The following is a 12,844-nucleotide window of genomic DNA, read 5'->3' as shown; positions in this document are numbered from 1 at the left end:
AACTAACCGGAAATCCTCAAACTCGTCTAAACTATTGAGAAAACGAACGACTTGCTTTTCATCATTAAAAACTTGCCAATGCTCTGAGTTGTCTGGGACAGATGGTCTGAATATTACTTCCATTTTAATCTTATCGTTAATTAACTCATCAGACAACTGGAAAGTGGTAGCAGCTACGGCAAGTTCATCTGCCGAACTATTCAGCTCTCTAGGAATTGCCTCAAGGTTAAGGGCATCGAAGTGCTCCATAGTATCCCACACAGCATTTCGATAGTTTCTTAATCTCTGATTTCTACACGTGAATTTTTTCTTAAGCTGCATGATAACCAGATCGGAATCCCCCTTTATGCTAAGCAACTTAATCTTCAAAGCTTTGGCCAATTCAAGGCCCAACAATATGGCTTCATACTCAGCGACATTGTTGGTTGCTTCAAATTCTAGACGATAGGCAAACTTGAATACGTGACCAAGGGGAGACTTAAGCACAATTCCAGCACCCTTACCATGACTAGAGAAAGCACCATCGAAATACATATACCAGACTTCATCTTTAAGACTTCTGACCTTTTCGTCGGGAGGAGCTATGAAGTTAGACAGGATAGCATAGTTCCCGATGTCAGATTGCTCTCTAATTATTTCGTTATGAGGCTTTTTAGGATTTTCAACATGAAATTTCCTCTCAGGCTCTCTATTTAGTCTAACGAAACCGTCACCGCTGGGAGAAGGAATCATAGCATATGACCAATTCATCTGAATGCTTCCCCCTAGATCAGAGGCCCACTTTCTAGATAACAGCATGCCCCAAGCATCAGGTACATCAACAACAACAATATCCATAACAACCATGATGTCTGGGTAAACCGAAAGATGAACTTGCAAATCCTTGATTAAACCATGTACTTCGATTTTCTTAGAATCCATGGCACATATATTATAGTAGGGTCTGGAAACTCTTAAGTTAAGCTGTTCCGTAACCCTTTTAGTCATAACACAAGCAGATGCACCTGAATCCAACATGTAGTTATTCAATTTATAACCATTGACTAACAAGGTGATAAAGAAGGGTTGATGATCCTTGTTATCAGCATCTACGCTTTGCAGATAAATAGGAGCATCATGATAGTCAACCTCACGAATCTTCTGTTGAGAAGCGTTGACTTGAGGACCTTGAATTGCTTTTAGTAACTTGTCTCTTTGGGAAGGGATCTTAGCGATCTCAGATACGGGAACCCAGATTTTAGCATTATTAAACCAACTCCCCAAATCGACATCTATTCCAGAGTTTATGCCAGGGTTTAAAGTTCGAGGAGGAATTTGATTCCCGCTCTGATCTTTATCCCTTCTCTGGTATGTTAAACCCTTATCTCTAGCAATTTCCATAATTTTCTCAGGAGAGGGTTTCTCACCATATAACCTAGCCAAAATGTCATCTTCGTCTTCAAGGTTATTTATACTAAAAGCGGATTGAGGATTCCCAACATCATAACTCCTTTCCTTAACATCTATCCAATCATTCATAGGCAAAGGAAACTTGCCCCCTACTACGTTTATTTGCTCACCTGTCCCAAACATTCCATTGTCTAGGAGTCTTCTGATGGTGGGACAAGAGGACTCTTCGTGAAAAGCATCGCAAGCACAACAATAAGGAGGAGCATTATCAACCAGATTAGTAAGCGGATTAGGAGGCCTCTGCTCACTGGATTGACCCTTTCTTTGCCAGTTACTATTTCTGTTATTATTATTTCGAGGTTGAAAATTTTGCGATTGCGCTCTTTCCATTTGAATCAACCTATTCTGCAAAGTGTTTATCTCCTTGTTATGATTAATTTCCATGGTTTCAATTTTCTGAAGCAATTTCAGAACAAGTTCATTTTCAGGCTCTTGGACTGCTTTTCCCTTAGGTTCCTTTAGTTTTGTAGCAGCCCTGTCATAACCTGGGATTTCAGACTTCCCAGAAGCTGCCTTGTCCTTTTCCAGTTCTATAGCTAAGGCTTGGCAATCTCGATAATCAGTAAGTTTAGCACGCCTTAACTCATAAGATGGTTCAGGACCAAAGGCATCAATATAAAAATCTTGGAGAGTTTTATCTGAAGGTTTATAGTCTTGAGGTAATTCTCTAATAATACCATTAAACCTTCTATTAAATTCTTCAACAGTTTCGTCTTCTCTCTTTTTCATCAGAGTAAGAGCTCTTACAAGATGTCTTCCCTCTCTCTTATCTCCATATTTTTCTCTAAATGAATTAATGATTGATTGTAAAGAGTCAAAAGAATTAGGAGGTTTTTCTGTAAACCAGTCATGAGCATCACCTCCTAGAGTCAAGATAAAAAGGGTCATCCTGACATCTTCATGATCAAAATCAGGAGATCTAGCATACTTAGCCATCCATATGTTGAAATCTCGCAAATGGGAATTAACCGTAATGGCATTATCTCCATGAAAGCTAGGCAATTTGTCTATCCCAACAGATGGAATATCATTGGGAGCTCCAGGAATGTTAGAAAAATCACAAGGGCCCAACAAACTCATGGTGTTGCGCCTAACTTGACCCCTAAAGAGCAGATGAACGTCAGAAAGGGCTTCTTGTCCAAGATTCGTAAGGAGTGCACGAGAAGCGAGTTTGTGTGATCGCACCCTGTAAACCTTTTCAGGATCCGGAGTGGGGTTGCACAGACTGCCTGGATGTCTTCTAGTGTACACTCTTGCAGATAATATGGGAAGTGGAGTCGCCACTTGAACAAGAAGTTAAGCACAGAAAAGCTTGAAAAACAAGGACCAAGGACAGAAAAACTCTGTCCCCGGCAGCGGCGCCAAAAAATGTTGTCGCGCGGATTGGCACGACAACGCTCAGACCGGGGGCTGTCACTCTGATCCCCGGTCTCTCCGTTTGAGCCTGTCTCCCGCGGCTAAGGGGGGTAGTCCCTGCGAGGCGAAGGAGACCAACTATCGACTAGTTGGGTGGGAGACACGATATGGCAAGCACTAAGATGATTTGATTTAGCGGACCAGTGCCTTTAAAGCGATTACTTGTTGGCTGATATAGAATATAAAACCATGAACGACAATCGCTTATCATCAAATAGCCTGAACAATGCTTAAATATTCAATAAAGCCACAAAGATCATGGAACTCAATAACAATATCCAGTAATTAGGAGAATGATAACACAATTATAAATCACCAATTGTTAACCAGATACCACGTCAAGATAATCATTCATGTAAAGCATTCATTCCACATCAATAACTTTAAATCTCAGCATAAAAAATTCTCAAATAACTGAGTTTTAGCAAAAAGAGATTTCCACAGTATTTTCAGGCAAAAACAAGATTTAAAGCTAAATTTTCCAGCTAAATGCCAATCCTAAATTTTTTTAATTCTCTTTCCTTTTTTTTTTTTTTTTTTTAAAAAAACCTTTTAAAAAAAAAAAAAAAAAAAAAATTAATTCTAAAAAAAAAAACAAACTAAACTACAGAACTAAATCTAAAATCCTCTTTCCCTTTTTTTTTTATATCTTTTATTTTAAAACAAGATTTAAACTATTTAAATGCTAAAATAAAACAAACACCCTAAATTTAAACCAACATAAAATCTTTTTTTGTTTTTATATTTTTTTTGCATTTAACAATGTAAATAAAAGTGAACCTACATCTAAATTTAATGGACACAAAAAAAAAACTTACAAGAGAAATTCTAAAAAAAATTACACGCTCTCATCAACATGAGACCCTACGACATTTCCAAGGATTAAAGGTGAAGCGTTAAGCGGTGTTGACTGAAAAACTCAGATGGTGAAAACGTGAACCCTGACCCGTGCCCACACTAGACGCTAAAACCCACAGAAAAAGAATGTGAATGCAACTATGGACGACAAATCAGATCAGCACACAGTCATGAAGGCGAGAAGAGTTTCCGTGACAATACGAGGGCGAATCGAAGGCGAGAAGAGTTTCCGTGACAATACGAGGGCGAATCGAAGGCAAGAGCAACCAGATGCGTGAAGGGGTCAGCTGAATGCTACGGCTTTGAAATGGAAGAGCGTATTCCCCAATCGTATAGCTTAAAAACTATTGGAACGGATCAAACCAAAAAAGCTCTAGTCAAAACTAGAACACGTGACCACCAAAACGACTACGCCCAGCAAAATAAAAACGCAGGTATTGGAACGATAGTCGAACCAGCAGGAGGTAAAAAGGGTTTGCGTGACCATATGAGGGCGAATCGAGGAGCTGAGCTATGGTGAAATGAAACGCACAAACACAAGAGACGCAAAGCGAAACAGGGCACGAATGATATGCGGAAACCCTAGCCGTTAACTGCGTGCATCAAACCAAACGATTTTATGAAAACGACTGCAGGAGAAATGTGCTATGATATCGTGAATGAGAAAATGAACTCCCGCATACAAGAAATCGACTCAGACTTCGACCATATGAAATCGTATTTCACTGAGCATTAATCAAACAACGCTGGGAAATGCTACAGTCAACGCAGGAGAAGGGGGAACGTGACCTCAGCCAAAGCAACAAAAAAAATTGACGCGGAAAGCATGAAATGCCGGCAGAAATCAGAGAACACCGATTTAGAAACTCCCTGAAAGCAATCAACGCAGCGATTTGAAGGACGCTTGAATGAATTCGATTCCACGCATACATGCAAATCGCAAATGCAAATTTCAATAAGGAAAAGCCGTAACTGTGTCTACGCTCACAGAAATATGAGATAAACAAAAAAAAAACGATTTGACCCAGCACTAAAACGTAACTGCGCAAAATGGCTACCAGAAGTCGACAAGACCGAGCTATTAAAACAAATATGCAGCGTTTAGTTTTACCCTACGTTTCAATATACCCTGCGCATACACGTTTCTATCAATTTCAAATGCAGAGCTTCAAGTCAGAAGAAAAACAACGAGCTGAGAAATGATTTACGCTGACATTCAAGCTAAAGAGGAGAGTTGGTTTTCAAGCGTTAGGGGAAGTGAAAGCGTACCTGGCTATTGGAGATTAGACACGCCACAGCTGTTGATAAATTGATTTATACCACAGACACGCAAATTCCCAGATATCCTCGACAGCAACACGTTTTGAGCTGGTCTTTTGCCACTCGAATCTACTGATCTGGAAACAAAAGCCTTGTCTCTGCAAGAGAAAAAAAATAAAAACAAAAACCCGACAGATAATATGCAAAACTTCAAAGTGAAACCCTTCAAAATTTACCAAAAGTTACAGAAATTTATAGCTCTGGCACAGCCAAATTTAGCAATAATTGCAGTAATATTTTTCGAATTTTAGAAACTTTGAACTTTGCTGTAAGCAGAATGAAAATCTCTCATGTAAAACAGGAAATAAAACTCTTAATAATTAACCCAGGGCCAAAACCAGCTAGGCTCTGCAAAGAAAAGCCTGTGGGAGTCGGCTGGTTCAGCCCAGAACTTCCCCAAACGCCCACAAATATCCTTCACCTAAAGGTTTCCTGCACACCTCAAGCAAACATCAGCAAAGAGGGCAAGAAATGCTGCTAGATTTCAAGAAATAATGGAGATACCTGCCATTATTTCAGAAGCCTTACAGCATTCAAACCCTAGCACGTGAGCAAGATACCTGTACTCACAATGCTCTGAAAACCAGCTATTTTTAACTGCTGAAAACTGAAATATGCGGAAAAACAAACATCTCACAGCAATTCCAGAGAGTAACACCAGCCAGTTTTGAACCCCAAAGTCTTTTTATTAACCAGAAAATCAGATTACAAGAGAGCTTTTTTCAATACAGACTCACAGATCAGATAAACCTGTAAAATGACCCCCTAAGACCCTATATGAAGGAAATGATCCCAACGGCTAGTTTTGAGTGATCCATGTAGAACTGATCTCGACCGTTGATGAGGATCAAGACATCTCTTGATCTCATCCGTCGATTTTATTAAAAAATGATATTTTGCATGTATTCACAAAAAATATTATTATTTTATTATTTAGGGTTTTTGCTTTGTTTTATGAATTTATTATTATTATTATTATTATTATTATTATTATTATTTTTTTTTTTTTTTTTTTTTTTTTTTTTTATTATTTTTTTTTTTATTTATTTTCTAAATGGATCATTTGAACTAAACCGTTGGAAACATCTCCTAGGACCTAGGACTTAGGACTCATGAGGGGATTAAAACATTTTTCAACCCTCAAGACACATTACATCATGACTTTTACAATTTACATCTTAAGGGGACAAACCCACTTTGGCATAGACCCTCATAAACCACCCAGTTCTGCGACACAACTATAATCTAGCAGATTAACACGCTAGGATTCTCCTAAAGTCCTAATAACAAAATGCATCCCGGCTTTGGGGTCGGGTTTGAAGGAAAACTCTGCCAATCCATGGATCGGTGAGACTAAAAACCTCCCGGGACGCAGATCATCATTAGAAAGTTAGGTCCACCTAGGCAATTTTACATACATGACTCTGATCTGCTTAGATTATTTACAATTCATACATGCAGACTGGGTTTACAACAAAAATGATCAAGCTGTTGATGACTGTAGGCTGGCACGGACACGTCGCTCAGGAGCTACCCTTCTCTGCCAACAGAAAGGAGGTGTACTGCATGGGCAGTTGACCGGTAGTGGTCAACATGACCAAACACGTTCCAAACACAATTTTTTATTTTAAAAAACAAGAATTTTTTAGTGAGGCAACCTAATATTCAAGCCTATGGCCATACTATTGCTATGCAATTCATGGTAATGTTAAGTAAATTCTCCTTTATCTTTCATTTTCATCCTTTTACTTAAATTTTTAACATTACCATGACTTAAGTTAACACTTCAGAAACCCCTACTGCAATTTTTGGTTTACAATCTCCTACTTGTTCTTTACATTAACAAATTATTTAATTGCATAAACATCGAAGTAAACACAAATGCAGCCTTCACAGATATACAGATCATGCACTAAAGTAAATAGAAACAATAACACAAGGGACACCATTATTTTTGGACAATCTTCCCCGGAAAAACCCAATGCGGGAAAATCGGTGCAGCATATATGAGGGTTTTATTATTAAGCAAATTTCTAAACAACTAGGGTGCCAAAAATGGCTCACCCAACAGAGAATGTCCTCTGCAATAGTACCTCTATCTGGAGATAGATATTTCGGAAAATTTGCAACCGGATGATCAAACCCCACAGTGACTCTGACCGTTCCTTGTGTTGGACAGCGAAAGCTACTCCAAGCACTACTCTGGAACTATGTCACCCTCCCTGGAACTGTGTCACCCTCTCCCGGTTGAGGATCTGCTGATCAGCTCTCAATCTGCCTCATAGAATCTCTCAACGCTGCCCCTGAAGCCCTCTTCGTCCTCTGCGTCAGCCTCTACAGCCCTTTGCGTCCTCTGCGCTAGCTCCTCAGGCCTCTGCGTCAACCATTCTTGGGCCTGCGTTGTCTCTCCCAGCACTTCGATGCCTCTCTGTTATGTATTCTTCAGCTGCTTGTTGAACTGCCCCTCACTACAACTCTGATCACTAACTCGATTTCCTCAGCAAACCTCACCCCAGAGAATCAAATTCTTGATCTCTCTTGGTGTATCTCCAACTGACCCTCAAGCCTCCTCTTATACTTTTCTTGTTAGATCATTTTGGGATTCAACTGCGTTAAGTAAGTCATTCACGTATGACCATTTCCATGAGAGGTAGTCGTAACTGACTAATTTCTCATGATTTTTGAATAGTTCACTTAGCACTCATTGCATCGGGTGATGCTCACAGGGGTGAAGAAGTGGGATTGAAACTAGTGAAATGTGGAGAACGAATCACATAGCATCAATCATCACTTCCGGGGCTTGCACCCGTAACCAGGACTTCCCAGGAGGTCACCCATCCCAGATCTCCTTTGGCTCAAGCGCGCTTAACTGTGGAGTTTTTTCCCCACAATCAAGCCCACTTAGCTTGCTACCCCATTTGCAAAACCTTAGCAAGTATTGTGCCTCATGAACCATTCAAGTAGAGATCCCTTGACTCTTTTTGAATTTAAGTATGGGGGTTTACGCAATGCATTATATTAGATCATTTTGAGATTCAACTGCGTTAAGTAAGTCATTCACGTATGACCATTTCCATGAGAGGTAGTCGTAACTGACTAATTTCTCATGATTTTTGAATAGTTCACTTAGCACTCATTGCATCGGGTGATGCTCACAGGGGTGAAGAAGTGGGATTGAAACTAGTGAAATGTGGAGAACGAATCACATAGCATCAATCATCACTTCCGGGGCTTGCACCCGGTAACCAGGACTTCCCAGGAGGTCACCCATCCCAGATCTCCTCTGGCTCAAGCGCGCTTAACTGTGGAGTTTTTTCCCCACAATCAAGCCCACTTAGCTTGATACCCCATTTGCAAAACCTTAGCAAGTATTGTGCCTCATGAACCATTCAAGTAGAGATCCCTTGACTCTTTTTGAATTTAAGTATGGGGGTTTACGCAGTGCATTATATTAGATCATTTTGGGATTCAACTGCGTTAAGTAAGTCATTCACGTATGACCATTTCCATGAGAGGTAGTCGTAACTGACTAATTTCTCATGATTTTTGAATAGTTCACTTAGCACTCATTGCATCGGGTGATGCTCACACGGGTGAAGAAGTGGGATTGAAACTAGTGAAATGTGGAGAATGAATCACATAGCATCAATCATCACTTCCGGGGCTTGCACCCGGTAACCAGGACTTCCCAGGAGGTCACCCATCCCAGATCTCCTCTGGCTCAAGTGCGCTTAACTGTGGAGTTTTTTCCCCACAATCAAGCCCACTTAGCTTGCTACCCCATTTGCAAAACCTTAGCAAGTATTGTGCCTCATGAACCATTCAAGTAGAGATCCCTTGACTCTTTTTCCTCAGTCCTGGTTACCGGGTGCAAGCCCCGTAAGTGATGATTGATGCTATGTGATTCGTTCTCCACATTTCACTAGTTTCAATCCCACTTCTTCACCCCTGTGAGCATCACCCGATGCAATGAGTGCTAAGTGAACTATTCAAAAATCATGAGAAATTAGTCAGTTACGACTACCTCTCATGGAAATGGTCATACGTGAATGACTTACTTAACGCAGTTGAATCCCAAAATGATCTAATATAATGCACTGCGTAAACCCCCATACTTAAATTCAAAAAGAGTCAAGGGATCTCTACTTGAATGGTTCATGAGGCACAATACTTGCTAAGGTTTTGCAAATGGGGTAGCAAGCTAAGTGGGCTTGATTGTGGGGAAAAAACTCCACAGTTAAGCGCGCTTGAGCCAGAGGAGATCTGGGATGGGTGACCTCCTGGGAAGTCCTGGTTACCGGGTGCAAGCCCCGGAAGTGATGATTGATGCTATGTGATTCGTTCTCCACATTTCACTAGTTTCAATCCCACTTCTTCACCCCTGTGAGCATCACCCGATGCAATGAGTGCTAAGTGAACTATTCAAAAATCATGAGAAATTAGTCAGTTACGACTACCTCTCATGGAAATGGTCATACGTGAATGACTTACTTAACGCAGTTGAATCCCAAAATGATCTAATATAATGCACTGCGTAAACCCCCATACTTAAATTCAAAAAGAGTCAAGGGATCTCTACTTGAATGGTTCATGAGGCACAATACTTGCTAAGGTTTTGCAAATCGGGTAGCAAGCTAAGTGGGCTTGATTGTGGGGAAAAAACTCCATAGTTAAGCGCGCTTGAGCCAGAGGAGATCTGGGATGGGTGACCTCCTGGGAAGTCCTGGTTACCGGGTGCAAGCCCCGGAAGTGATGATTGATGCTATGTGATTCATTCTCCACATTTCACTAGTTTCAATCCCACTTCTTCACCCCTGTGAGCATCACCTGATGCAATGAGTGCTAAGTGAACTATTCAAAAATCATGAGAAATTAGTCAGTTACGACTACCTCTCATGGAAATGGTCATACGTGAATGACTTACTTAACACAGTTGAATCCCAAAATGATCTAATATAATGCACTGCGTAAACCCCCATACTTAAATTCAAAAAGAGTCAAGGGATCTCTACTTGAATGGTTCATGAGGCACAATACTTGCTAAGGTTTTGCAAATGGGGTAGCAAGCTAAGTGGGCTTGATTGTGGGGAAAAAACTCCATAGTTAAGCGCGCTTGAGCCAGAGGAGATCTGGGATGGGTGACCTCCTGGGAAGTCCTGGTTACCGGGTGCAAGCCCCGGAAGTGATGATTGATGCTATGTGATTCGTTCTCCACATTTCACTAGTTTCAATCCCACTTCTTCACCCCTGTGAGCATCACCCGATGCAATGAGTGCTAAGTGAACTATTCAAAAATCATGAGAAATTAGTCAGTTACGACTACCTCTCATGGAAATGGTCATACGTGAATGACTTAACGCAGTTGAATCCCAAAATGATCTAATATAATGCACTGCGTAAACCCCCATACTTAAATTCAAAAAGAGTCAAGGGATCTCTACTTGAATGGTTCATGAGGCACAATACTTGCTAAGGTTTTGCAAATGGGGTAGCAAGCTAAGTGGGCTTGATTGTGGGGAAAAAACTCCACAGTTAAGCGCGCTTGAGCCAGAGGAGATCTGGGATGGGTGACCTCCTGGGAAGTGCTGGTTACCGGGTGCAAGCCCCGGAAGTGATGATTGATGCTATGTGATTCGTTCTCCACATTTCACTAGTTTCAATCCCACTTCTTCACCCCTGTGAGCATCACCCGATGCAATGAGTGCTAAGTGAACTATTCAAAAATCATGAGAAATTAGTCAGTGACGACTACCTCTCATGGAAATGGTCATACGTGAATGACTTACTTAACGCAGTTGAATCCCAAAATGATCTAATATAATGCACTGCGTAAACCCCCATACTTAAATTCAAAAAGAGTCAAGGGATCTCTACTTGAATGGTTCATGAGGCACAATACTTGCTAAGGTTTTGCAAATGGGGTAGCAAGCTAAGTGGGCTTGATTGTGGGGAAAAAACTCCACAGTTAAGCGCGCTTGAGCCAGAGGAGATCTGGGATGGGTGACCTCCTGGGAAGTCCTGGTTACCGGGTACAAGCCCCGGAAGTGATGATTGATGCTATGTGATTCGTTCTCCACATTTCACTAGTTTCAATCCCACTTCTTCACCCCTGTGAGCATCACCCGATGCAATGAGTGCTAAGTGAACTATTCAAAAATCATGAGAAATTAGTCAGTTACGACTACCTCTCATGGAAATGGTCATACGTGAATGACTTACTTAACGCAGTTGAATCCCAAAATGATCTAATATAATGCACTGCGTAAACCCCCATACTTTTCTTGTTGACGATTCAACGACCGAGATTAAGTCCCTAATCAACGGCTAAGATTAGAACTGGCTTGATTCTCGTCACTTAGAACTTTCTCACCCATATTATATTAATACACATTAATATTTTAATTTTCCTAAGTTTAGACTTAGGAACCCCATTAAAAATATTAATTATTTTAATATCTCTTCATCCGGGTGGAATTTCTCCAAATGATTTCTAGGTCTTGGAGATCTCATGTACCTTAGCCTCTCCACCAAATTTCATGGGTAGAGCACATCCGATGCTACCCAAAATCAACACTCCCTCTTAGCAAGGAATGTGCTATAGTAATGCTTCACCATAGAAGCATCACGCTAATCTTCCGCATTGGTCCTTTGTGTTGATGCTTGGCCTGCTGCCCCACATCCACTGCACTATTGCTTCCTGCACTGCTGCCTATGACACTGCCACTGTCACTGCTACATCTATACTACAGCTCCCTCTCGACATGCTTCATCATGCTGCCCATAGCACCGCCACTACTAATTGTTGCACTGCAACTCAGTTACCGAGAAGTAAGTAACTGACTTCTCCCAAATACTGACATCATGGTTAGTCTGGAAGCCTCGTGATGCTGAAGCTACCTCTACTGCTATCTTGTGTTCCCTCTGCTGCCACTGTGCTACTCCAACCTCTTATGTGCCTCTCACACTGCTGCAACCACCGTTGCGCTGCAACAAACTTCTGCACTCTAGCACTGCCTTGTCGCTCCATCACTCCTTGCTCCACCCAACACCTGTCATCTTGCTACTGTCGTTAAGGGCTCCCGTAGCCGTATGTCATCCAAGAGTTTGGACACCTCAAGGATCCTACCCCTGCATGTAGTCCTCTCGACTACAACTCTATGTCTCTCCACATCTTCTCTAGAGGCACATGAGCACTCATGACACCCTCATCATCAGGTCCCGACATCCTTCTCTGCCTTTGTTGGAGCTGCCTTTGAGTCGAAAGCTTCTCCCTTGCCTTTCTTCCTGGGGCACTGAGATGCATAATGTCCCAACTCCCCACAGTTGAAGCACTTGACCTTGGAGATATCTTTCTTCTTCCTCTTTTGAACCCCCTGCTGTCCTGCAGATGCTAGAGTTGCATCCTCCTCCTCTTTCTTGATTCGAACTCCCTTACCGCTACTCCCCACCTTAGTCAACCTCCTGATCTCTTCTTGTTGAAGAGCTGCCCACATCTCCTCCCAACTGGGGAGAGTCGCTCTGCCCAAAATGCTTTGGACAAACGTCTCCCAGTCCTTGGAGACTGCATTCAGAGCAATCCTGACCATAAACTCTGGATCTAGTGTAGACCCCACGGAAGTAAGCTGGTCACGAATTCCTTGCAACCTGAGAAGGAACGGATCTATCTCCTCTCCTTTCTGCATCTGATATGACCTCAGTTGATTCTCTAATAACATCTTCCACTGCACGAAAGAGCCCTGGTATAAGGTGGTCAGCGTCTGCCACATCTCCCTTGTTGTGTTCTTCTAGAATCATGCATTTC

The 12,844-nt window shown here is 41.6% G+C and overlaps 1 protein-coding gene across 2 annotated transcripts in view; it reads right to left on the bottom strand.

The window, feature by feature from the left end:
* The window catches only part of LOC149261685 (putative thimet oligopeptidase), a 439,851-nt gene that overhangs the window by 236,146 nt on the left and 190,861 nt on the right, over positions 1–12,844 (bottom strand). The window lies entirely within an intron of this gene.

This window comes from Pinus tabuliformis, chromosome 6, assembly GCF_031772625.1.
Source record: "Pinus tabuliformis cultivar Carrire ecotype Pingquan chromosome 6, CPIR1, whole genome shotgun sequence".
In the NCBI taxonomy this organism is placed as follows: Eukaryota; Viridiplantae; Streptophyta; class Pinopsida; order Pinales; family Pinaceae; genus Pinus; species Pinus tabuliformis.
The sequence above is the reverse complement of the archived record's forward strand: the minus strand, read 5'-3'. Positions and strand labels throughout refer to the sequence as shown.